Raw genomic sequence first — 10,970 nt, 5'->3', positions numbered from 1 at the left:
GGTAAGGATGCCCCCTGGGCGCCTCCCTAGGGAGGTGTTCCAGGCACGTCCAGCTGGGAGGAGGCCTCGGGGGAGACCCAGGACTAGGTGGAGGGATTATATCTCTAACCTGGCCTGGGAACGCCTCGGGATCCCCCAGTCGGAGCTGGTTAATGTGGCCCGGGAAAGGGAAGTTTGGGGTCCCCTGCTGGAGCTGCTACCCCCGCGACCCGACCCCGGATAAGCGGATGAAGATGGATGGATGGATGGATGGTAGGGGAGGGGTTAAAATGTTACTATTCACAAAATAATTGCCTCATGTGACCAGCTAACATATGTACATGTAAAAAGTGGCAAAATGAGCAAATGTCAGTTATTGTTCCCAAAACTTTGTGCTGGTAGTTTTTTTTTTCCCAACCTGATCTCACAGAATTCCATGAAATGAACATGGCCCCTTAGCTCAAACTCTGTGGCAGTTTCACGGAATCGCAAAAAATTCCACGATGGGCCTACGGAAGAATTCTGTGAAATGAACACGGTCCCTTAAGTTACGGAAAAGATCGTGGGTGGGCTTACGTTTCCATGACACGTGAGACAACAACGGGACGGTTGGGTTTAGGAAAAGAATAAACGGTTGGGTTTAGGAAAAGAATAAATGGTTGAGTTTAGGAAAACAATAAATTGTTGGGTTTAGGAAAACAATAACGGGACGCAGGACAACAATGGGACGGTTGGGTAAAGTAAAAGAAGAAAGCGACGGTTGGGTTTAGGAAAGGTGACACGGGGGACACGATCCCTGGTCTCCTGGGTGAAAGTCCTGTGTTTGACCCATCCACCACCCCAACCAACCCCCCTCTGCGGATCTTCAGGCTTTCATACTATTCGCTACCATAGTCGCTCTTAATGCTACGTCATCTTCTCATTGACTTTACATTGGTATTGTTTTCCGTGTTGGCCATACGGAATTTTCACACATTCCCCGTAATGCGGCGTTAACAGTTTGTGATCATTTCATGGAATTCTGTGGGACCGGGCTGTTTTTTTATCTGTAAGGGTTGAACTGCTTCCAAGACAGGTTTTCTCCTCAGTGGCTCTTCAGGTGCTTAGTACGTAAAAGTAAACCTGAAGTGGTCCAAACCTTTGTAAATAATTATCTTTCATCGGTTGATGACTCAGACATCTGTGCCAGTGTGTGACAGCAAGACCAAACATTACTGTCATCGTTACCAAACTCCTGTCCTGTCTGGGATGTGTTACCGTAACAGCCTGCTGATTGTTGCTGTTTTAGTTTCACAACAGGTCTTATTGCTGTACACCATCATACTTCATCATGCTAAATATATATATATATATATATATATATATATATATATATATATATATATATATATATATATATATATATATATATATATATATATATATATATATATATATAGATATATATCTATATATATATATATTTTATTTATTTTTTATTTATTTATTTGTTTTTTTTGTTTTTTTAAAGCTCTCCAGTACTAGAATAAAAAAAAAAAAATTCACCATTTTATTTGTAGAAATAAAACAGCTCTTTTTCAGCCTTTTTTGTTTGGTCAATTATACATTTCCTATGCATGTAGTCAGTATTTGGTCAAATACATTTATTTGATCTATTGAGGCATTGTTAATCGTATATTGTTTGTGTGCATGAAAAGGTTTTGAAAAGAGGGTAAACCATTATACTATTTACCATTAAACAAATATGGTGAGATAGAAAAATGTATAATAATGATAAGCAGTGATATTATTCACCCACCTCCTTTTTCTTCCAACATCAGTATCTTGTATGGGAAGTTATTAGTGCCATACAAGCAGACACATGAATGACTTGTATTTTATATTAACCAAGTGATGAAAATGCTAATATGTCAAATAGTACCTTCAAAAATGCAATGTGTAATGAATAATTTATACTGATTAAAATGGCTTGAAATTCAAAAGTTACAATTGTTATTCCTAATTAATTTCAGAGTTGAACGTTTCTACCATTATTTACTGTAAATTTGTTTTTTTTCCCAAACTTCTTAATTTAGATTCCGTTTTGTACATACCGTTTGTAAAACCGGCCACGCTAATGAAACCAGTTGCTCCGAGGCTGGCAACAATGTCATAAAAGTCATAGGTTATGGATTGTGTTTTTCTAGGCCAGCTGTGGTTTAGCCGATAGGGCACTAACTGAGGTTGGCTGGATTCCCACTAAAGACTCTGACAGCCACATAATAGCCCGCCTTATGTTTGTCTTATCTGGGAAAAACTAAACAGTGTGTTTACAGAGGGGCTGCACTTAGACAGAGAGCTTAATTGAAGGTGAGTGTTGGTATCTGGGTCTGGCCAAAAGAATGCGCATGGCCCCAAAGACTCATGGGATGTCACACCCACTCCTTGGGCTTGGTTTCAGCTGCTTTGCATGTCTAAAACAAACCACTACATCTGTTTTTACTTTGTGTTTTGTTTGTTGATTGAAAAGAGAGGAAAAAATAGTAGCTTCAGTAAAAAGTAATTACATTGGCTTTTATTCTCCTGGATCTCCTGGACTGAAGGAGGAGAGTGAGACAAAGGAGCAGAGAGGAAGAGGAGCGATCGGGATGAACATAGAGCTGTAAAAATGTTGTGAAAGGAGAAAAAAATGACCAGTTTATATGACCGTGCACATGCACACACACACACATGCTTAAACACAGATGGATAGGATTTCCCTGAGAATGGAAACATCAAGACATCTCTGCCTCGTTCACCACGGCTGGAACACATTGAGGTTTACACATCAGATCCGGACATTCAAGGGGAAAACTACTTTCCCCTTTCTCTACTGTACACAGTGGCATACCCAGCATCTGCTACTTACACAGTACCTCTTTTCTACTTCCAAGACGACCATGCATACAATTCATAGACTGAACGATCGGCTAAATCCCCCTCTAGTCACATCTTTCACCAGTTCAGTCAGGACCACTTTGTCAAAATAGATTAATTCATCTGCAATTTGTATTTGGCAGTATGGCTCTGTTCTGGGGCCTCCCCGCACTTCCACGTGCATATGTGGAAAGCATGAGGTAGGGAGAGCACATCGCCCTGCCCTTCCATGTGCATGTATGGAAAGCCTTAAGCAGGGAGAGCTGCAGTGCAGGATCGCCATAAGGTACAGAACAGAGCAGCATCAATGACAGAGACACGACATTGATTAAGTCAGACAACATGAATTTAAAAGGAGGAGCTGGGGTGGAGGTGAGGTTGCAAGCGCTAGCAGAGATGCAGCAAGGTAGGCTGGGAAAAGCAGTTTAAATAGAGTGCGCTATATGGAAATCCAATCAAAAAAGGGAATCAGCTGAGCCATCAGCTGGTGTGCTGGCTTAGGAATTGTCAGCTAATAGCTGAGCTTGACTCTGTGACCTGCCAGAACTTACGCTATGCTTCATTTCATGCATAAATGATATCATCAGGTTTGTATCCAATAAAAAAAACATCCAGTGTGACTTTGTGCATTAATATAAGGCAAGACTAATTTCTAGAACTTCATTGTAAATCTCTAACATATAAGCAATACTTTCTTAGCTTAATGTGGTCCCTCCACACCATCTGTTACTGTAATATCAACACACTAAGACACCAAATTTTCTCTATGTACTTGTCAAATCTTCTATGCAAGCCAGGTGCACAACAACAAAGGAATCAGTTTTTCCCATTGGATTTATTATTTATTCTTCTATATTAACGCCACACTGCTGCCAAAGTTTTTAGAGTTCTTTCTCACAACTCTACTCAAACACACAATTGTCTGGCTGCTCCTCATCTGTCTCTCTGGCCTATCTGCCTATCAATCAGTATTTTGAAACATTTTGGGTTTAATATGGCAGTACAGCTCATAGACAGACATGTAACACCCGGCCCAATATCTGGTGCTTATTTTTAAGAACTTTGGCTACATTTCTTTTACAAGTACAGTCACTGGCGCAGATCAAGCAACACAAAATATTATTTATATATGCCTATTTTTGATTAAAAGTAAAAGTGTTTTTTTTCTTCAGATTGATAAGAAGGTTGTTGTGTATAGGTTTAGTGATAGCTTTATGAAATGAAATAGACACCTATGTGACATTGAATTTGGACCAAAACTGAACTGTTAATGACCAGCTTTTGGCTAAGTAATGGCAATATGTTCCATATTTAGTCAATAAAATGACATATGTGGACACTGTAAATGAAGGAAAGGGATTATGTTACTGCAGATTCATATGGATTTGTATCATTCAGTGATTGTGTCACATCTTTACCAACTTCTTACCTGAACTCTAGGGTTTAAAAGGGAACACACTCTCTAAATAGGTTAAAATGCTTTTCTCTCGACACACACAAAAATGTAATATTAAGAGCCAAAGGGTCACCTGCTCTTTAACTGACTGTCAGCAGACTTGTTGATCCATCAGTGAACTCTCATCTTGGAGGGAGAGAAGGTGGGGAGGGTGGAGCATGTGGCTCTCAGCCCCAGCTGTTGCTGTTTGCATTGAGCGGATGGTAATTGCACACGCATACACCCACATACACACATATAAACATTGCTGTTGGCATTCAAATGGACGACTAAAGATAGAAGTCCTGACATGGGATGTGATTATGATGAGTAAGTGTTGAAAGTGTAGTCTGACATACAGTATGTATACAGTGTACCCCTTGTGGTTTCAAGTGTCCATCTGGCTATGACAGAATCTGTGACACACACACACACACACACACACACACACACACACACACACGTTTGTTTTGAAGGATCCTGCTTCTCCTCTCACAGTTCTCCACCTCCTCCCTTTTCCTTTTTCACCCCTTCTCTGCTTTTCTCACATACTCTCAACCACCCGTTCTCCCACCTCCATGAACAGCTTCTTTGGTCCTCTCTCCGCATTTCTTAAATACCAGTTCATCTCTTTTCATTCTTCTCCCCTTAGACAATCCACTCTTTTCCTCCCCTTTTGCTTGTTTTTATTCTCTCCCCTGTCCTGACACAAACTTTCACACACACACACACACACACACACACACACACACACACACACACACACACATTCAGAGGAATGTCGAGAATGTGTCCGTTCCTGCAGCATCAAGTTGTTGTTACACATATGACTGCAACCCCAGAACTTGAGGAGTGTGAGTGTTTTTCCAGAGCCTGTGGATGGATGGACGGATGGATGGATGGAGGCATAGAGTGATTGATGAAGAAGTGGAATAGTGTTGACCCAGCCCTCAAGGCTCAATGCTTAATCCAAAGGTAAACAATAAGGTGCCAAGCCAGCAAGAAAAGTGCAGCTTTTTTCTGTGGAACGCTCTCTAGCAACATGCAGATTAATTATTTGTCTTTTCTTCTGTATAATCCTGTGGACAGTTAGTATTTTGTAATAATAAACTGTAGGGCTTTGATTAAAAACATTTGTCAGCTAAGCCCTTTTTTTTCTCTCACTGTAAACAATATAGACGACTCTTTATCAGTTTATAAAACCTGCCCAGTGTAGGTCCAATTAGCACAGTCCCAAAGCCAGGCATGCCTCAGACCTCCTCTACCGTGGGATGGAGAGGTTTATCTGTCTCCATGGATGGCTGACCTGATAGAAATGGAGATAACCTGCCTGCTCATCCCTGTTTGGCTGAGGAAGCCAAACTTCTGTCTTCACTTTTCTAACAAAAGCTGGTGTAAACAAATAACTGTCAGTTAATGGGCATTTAGTTTGCAAGCAACACGTGATCTGCTTACTTTAGGTTAAGCCATCTGATTATTTTAACTGCAGGATGTGATGGATGTTAAATATTAAATCTAAAACAACAAGCAAAAGACAAATTTTCCTTCTGGACGAACACCAGAATGCTAAAATGTCCAGCTTGTCCTAGTTCCTCCGCTCAGAGTTATAAAAATGTGATTAGTTTCATTTAGATACCAACCTGAAGCTAACTTTCTTCATAAAACAACACCAAGCAGTGCATGTAATGTTAATCAGCAAAATGCTGTACTGCATACTGCTATACACTTGATAGTATAGCTACAGCCTTTTAGCCAGCAAGGTAACAGCTTGCAAGCATCAAGCGAACATCTTAATAAAGTTGCAAAACACGCTGCATGCCTCCCTATCAAATCACCAGTATCCAAATCCCCATCCTAACGTCTCTGGTTGAATGTGGAGTTCATTTCTGAGAGGCTGATGACAGTACGCACCTCACATCCCATCTCTCTTATCAGCTAACTTAGCTAGCTGAGAGATAGAGGATTGTCTCCTTGTTTGTCCCTCTGATTGATAAAGGTCATCTGCTGAAACCTGCTCTGCATTCTCTCCACTGGTGTTTTACAGTGATGGTCTGGAGGGCACAGTTTATTTGGCCTATAAAATAGTTTACAGTTCTCGTCGTTGATATTTAAACATATTGTGTGCTGCTTTATTCTGCATTGACATGCTCTTCCTAAATTATTCTACCTTAAATGAGTCCCCTATTATTCTTTTTAGCTACACGTCACAGAATCTATTGTGCATCAATTTCATATCCTAAGGAAAATTCAATTCAGGATGCAAAGGTGGAAATAAAGCAGTTCAAATGTATTACTAAGAACACAGCCATCCTTATTCTTAGCTACAGTATGTCCTCAAACTTCTCTAGAGGTTCCGCCGGATGTCCCTCATTTTCGGCCAGATGTCCCTCACCTTCCGCTTTCTTTGTGTTGGCATTCTAAACTCCGGTCGATTCGAGAAACATCTTCCGAGCTAGAACCAACAATCAAATTATGTTTATCTTTTTTTTGAGTAAAATTCTCATCACACTCGACAGCCATTTTAATTACAGAGCTTGCCTACCTACGTGCACATGTTCCACCAGAACAAGGTCCTTACGGAGGCTATTTGGCAGCGGCACCGTTAGCGCCACACAAGATGATTGTGTTTGGTTTAAAGAAATGCAAATAAACCAGAGCACTTTTTTCCTCCCATCCCGGAATGCTGTGTGGACTAGCCAGACCTAATCCACAGCGCTGCGGAGGAGGGTCTGGCAATGTGAGACCACTGTGAAGGTAACTAATTTCAGCTGCTTTTATCTGCAATCTTATACAGCTTCTGACAGCAATAGATAAGTCCTTAGCTTTGCCATCTGCATCCAACTGCAGTTACAGTGCAAATCCACCTGTGCCACCAGCTCCATTTTACATTTCCTTGTAAGGTTTGGTTCTTGGAGGCGCTGTCTTTTACATTTTGCAGCAATGCTCAGAGTGCCAGAGGTCAATCATAAGCCTAGGTATATCATAAGCCTGCTTCAAGTCCACAACACACAAAGAAAGACTGGGTGGGTAGTAACTGACTGACTAAAGTGACAGTAAAATGAATGCAAGGTTAAAGCCCTGTCTGCACCTTATAACCTCAAAAATCTGAGTCATAATTTTAACAATTTACTCTGGCACTAATAAATGCCCTCTGCTTAAATCTCCAAGTTAATATTTTTAAAGGAAATAACGTATGCCATTCAAAGCTGTCTGGTGGAAGAAATAACAGCAACAGCCTATACTCCACAGCACATCCTAGGGCTGGAAACCTGTACTCCAAGCAAAGGAAGATGGGGAACACAAGGTTATGAAAACCTCTTGCTTCACATTCTGTCCAAACTATTTGCTTGTGGGCAGCTAACAGAATTAGACCCTTAACCTGTTTTTTGGTCCAGACCTGAAGGTTATGAAAACATTTGCAGTTTTGATGTGATCCAAACGTAGAGCTGATGTGCATGTGTCATTTGCAGTTGAAACATTTAGTTTCCATAGTTCTAATTCTAGTTTGGAGGCACTGTGGATTGTGCGGCAGTGGATGAATAAATGTATTGTGTATGAATGTATTCTTTACAACATTGAGCCCGTAACCCTTTGAGACCAAAGTATAAATAAAACTATGGAAACACTCAGAAATCAGACAAATTACAGGGTACTGAAGGATGCATCTGTAAACCAAACTATTTCAAACTATTCAGAGTGTGGTTATTCTGTGTAAAGAGAAAATACAGCAGATTTTTATTACCTGAAGATAAATGATTTCCAGTTTGTTGATTGCATTTGATTGGCTGGGTAAAACTATCCCAAAACAAAGTTTGTGTTCTTTCCTAAATCTGACTTTCTGATTGTATACCATCTACTGAATCGTGCCGGTTTCCTTTGCAGTTGCATGCAAACACAGATAGGAGAAGAAGATGTGGTACACTGTTGTGGTACACAAATGTGTGTACACTGCAACTGTACAGCACATGCACAGTCATGACATGCATCTATTAATCCAAACTTAAGTGTCTCATGTAATATAAAACCAGACATATCAGCTCTGGAATGTGTTTAGTTGGTCCGCTCTGTTTTGTCTGAGGCCTAAACGATTTTGATTGGAAGTGTTCATAATTTATTAAGCAAACTCAAAAAGAACTCACTGGCAACACACAATGACCATGAAGCACTCAACCCGAGCGAAAAACACCCACCCAATGATGTTTTGGAGATTTTGGCTGACCTTCCAGACCAAAGAGCTGTTTATCTTAAATGTTAGGAAACAAAACCATTTGTGTTTGCTTGAATTATCCCTGATTGGAGCCAGATATAACAAATTAGTTGCTAGAAAAATGTTTCTCGTTAAAGGTGAAATAACACATTAGATAAAGTTCCATTGTTTTATCCCTCTATCTCTGTTTATTGATACCAATCTTGTAGAGCTATTTGATATACCTGTCAAAGCAAACAAAGAACAAAACACACACACATATATATATATATATATATATGTTGGGATCAAGCTGACAGAAAAATATGTATTCTTTGTGTGTGGTTTAATACTGCTGGCTTGAGAGGACAAGAGAAGTTGGAGAGATGACATATATAGATATGTCTGTCATCTTTTCATGTGGAATTGAAAATGTGTGTGTGGAGCTCACACTGTTACAGCTCACAAAGAAAGCTCCTTTCATGGACTTGTGAAACACACAGGATCAAATAGCTCGTCAAAAGTCAAATTATTTGATGCAGTTGATACGTGTGTACACAAAGAATATTCAGTAACAAGACAGATGAGAGGGAAACAATTTTTTAGGATAATTTACACAAATCCAAAAATCAGTCAGCTTTGCTTGAGTTATCAAAGCCAGATAAAGCCCCAGGAATGTCTTCCCCACAAAGAACAGAATGTATGGGATTCTGGCATATTATCTGGAAGTCACAGTATATGTCTACAACATATTAGAACAGTTTCCCTTTTAACATCAATTAGCTGGTCTCACTAACCACTTGTCACATTCCTGTCTCTTCATTCCAATATGAGTTCATGAGTCTCAAATATACTGTAAAACAATGTATTGTTTATTAATTCCATGCAGTCATTTATACCATGCCAAGAGAATGATGTCTGTCTAAACATTTCGCTAATGATCTACATCACACTTTCATTTGATGGCAGTAATAATGATGATGCCCTCTGTAATTTTCTTTGATTGATTGATTCAGTTTGACATTGTGCATTTATTTTGAAGAATAATTAAAACAATTTGAACATGGCTATGAAAACCACAATTTTATGAAAATGATTGTTTAGGGCTGCTTTGGCTGAGGAAGTGCACGTGTCAGTTTTTGTAGCTGTAGGCAATCATCAAAATTGCTCTCAGCAAAACTACCCTGCTTACATAAAAATGTATAATGTATATATTTATTTTCATTTACACATTTAATCTATTTCATTTATCTTAATAATCTATGTGGCAGCCAACCAGGAGCCGGGCAAAACTTTTTTTTGTTAAAACAGTATTTCTTGAATCATGACTTCATGCTATGCAGTCATGATAGACAATAATAAAACCTACCATAATTTAATACATACACAAAGTTTGCCTTTATTATTCTATGGTTTCTATGAATACCATACAGAAAACCACAATAATAACAGATCATTGCAGATTTATTCTGGAAAAATGTTCCACTGCGGTACTGTCAAAACCACCTGATGTTAATTCTTATTCAACAAAGAATGCTTGGCCATTAACTTGTGGTTCTTCCCATGCTTCTTGGTTGATTTGCATCTTTGTTTTGTTGTCTTGTTGGGTTATACTCCTTTGTCCTTTGCTGGAATCCATTGTTCTCTGTAATCTATTTTGTGGTAGCATAACTTTCTGTGACTATCTTGTGACCAAGTGGAGGACTTAGAGTGAGAGAGAAAAGAGACACATAGTTTGACTGGAGCAACCTGAGTCTGCACATGTGTGCAGAAAGGTCCCCATTCTAAAAAAGAAAACCACACACTCTGTTTCCCTTACAAGTCTATTGTATTTAAACCTTTGAGGCTGGCTATACCGTGACTTCCGATTGCTATGTCAAACAAACACAAACTGATATAATGTCTAATGGCCCTGACACACCAACCCGATAATCGGCCGTCGGACAGTCTGGCGAGGTCAGTGACTCGAGTCTGTTCGGTGTGCTCCATGCCGTCGTCCGTCCAAGGGGCCGTCTGCCTTCATTTTGGCTGATTTGACATGTTGAATTGGAGGGCGGGCAGTCGGACTCAATGACCAATCTGATTGGTGGAGCGCTAAGCGGGATGAGCGTGACGAACGCCTCTCAATATCTGACGAAAATCTTTTAAACTGACCTTTGTCGATCTGAAATGAAGACAGATTCAGCAACTGCATGGCCTATTTCTCGCTTAAAATGTTTTCAGAAACATGTTTCAGTGAACTATTTTCGTAAAATATGAGATCGTATTCCGAACGAGCCGCCATTATGGCCGGCTGGAGAAGTCACACCCACGTGACGCGATCGTCATTTCCAGTTTTCATTTTAGCGCCGCCTGCTGTTATGGAGACGTGTTACGTCTCGCTCACGCGCAGAACGTACGCTCAAGTCGGCGTCGCTTCGGTGTGTTCTAAGGCACTTTTTGGACCTCAGGAAGCCGACTGATCAGTCCAACTGC

Source organism: Sander vitreus, chromosome 6 (assembly GCF_031162955.1).
Source record: "Sander vitreus isolate 19-12246 chromosome 6, sanVit1, whole genome shotgun sequence".
NCBI lineage: Eukaryota > Metazoa > Chordata > Actinopteri > Perciformes > Percidae > Sander > Sander vitreus.
This window is presented reverse-complemented; position numbering follows the sequence as displayed.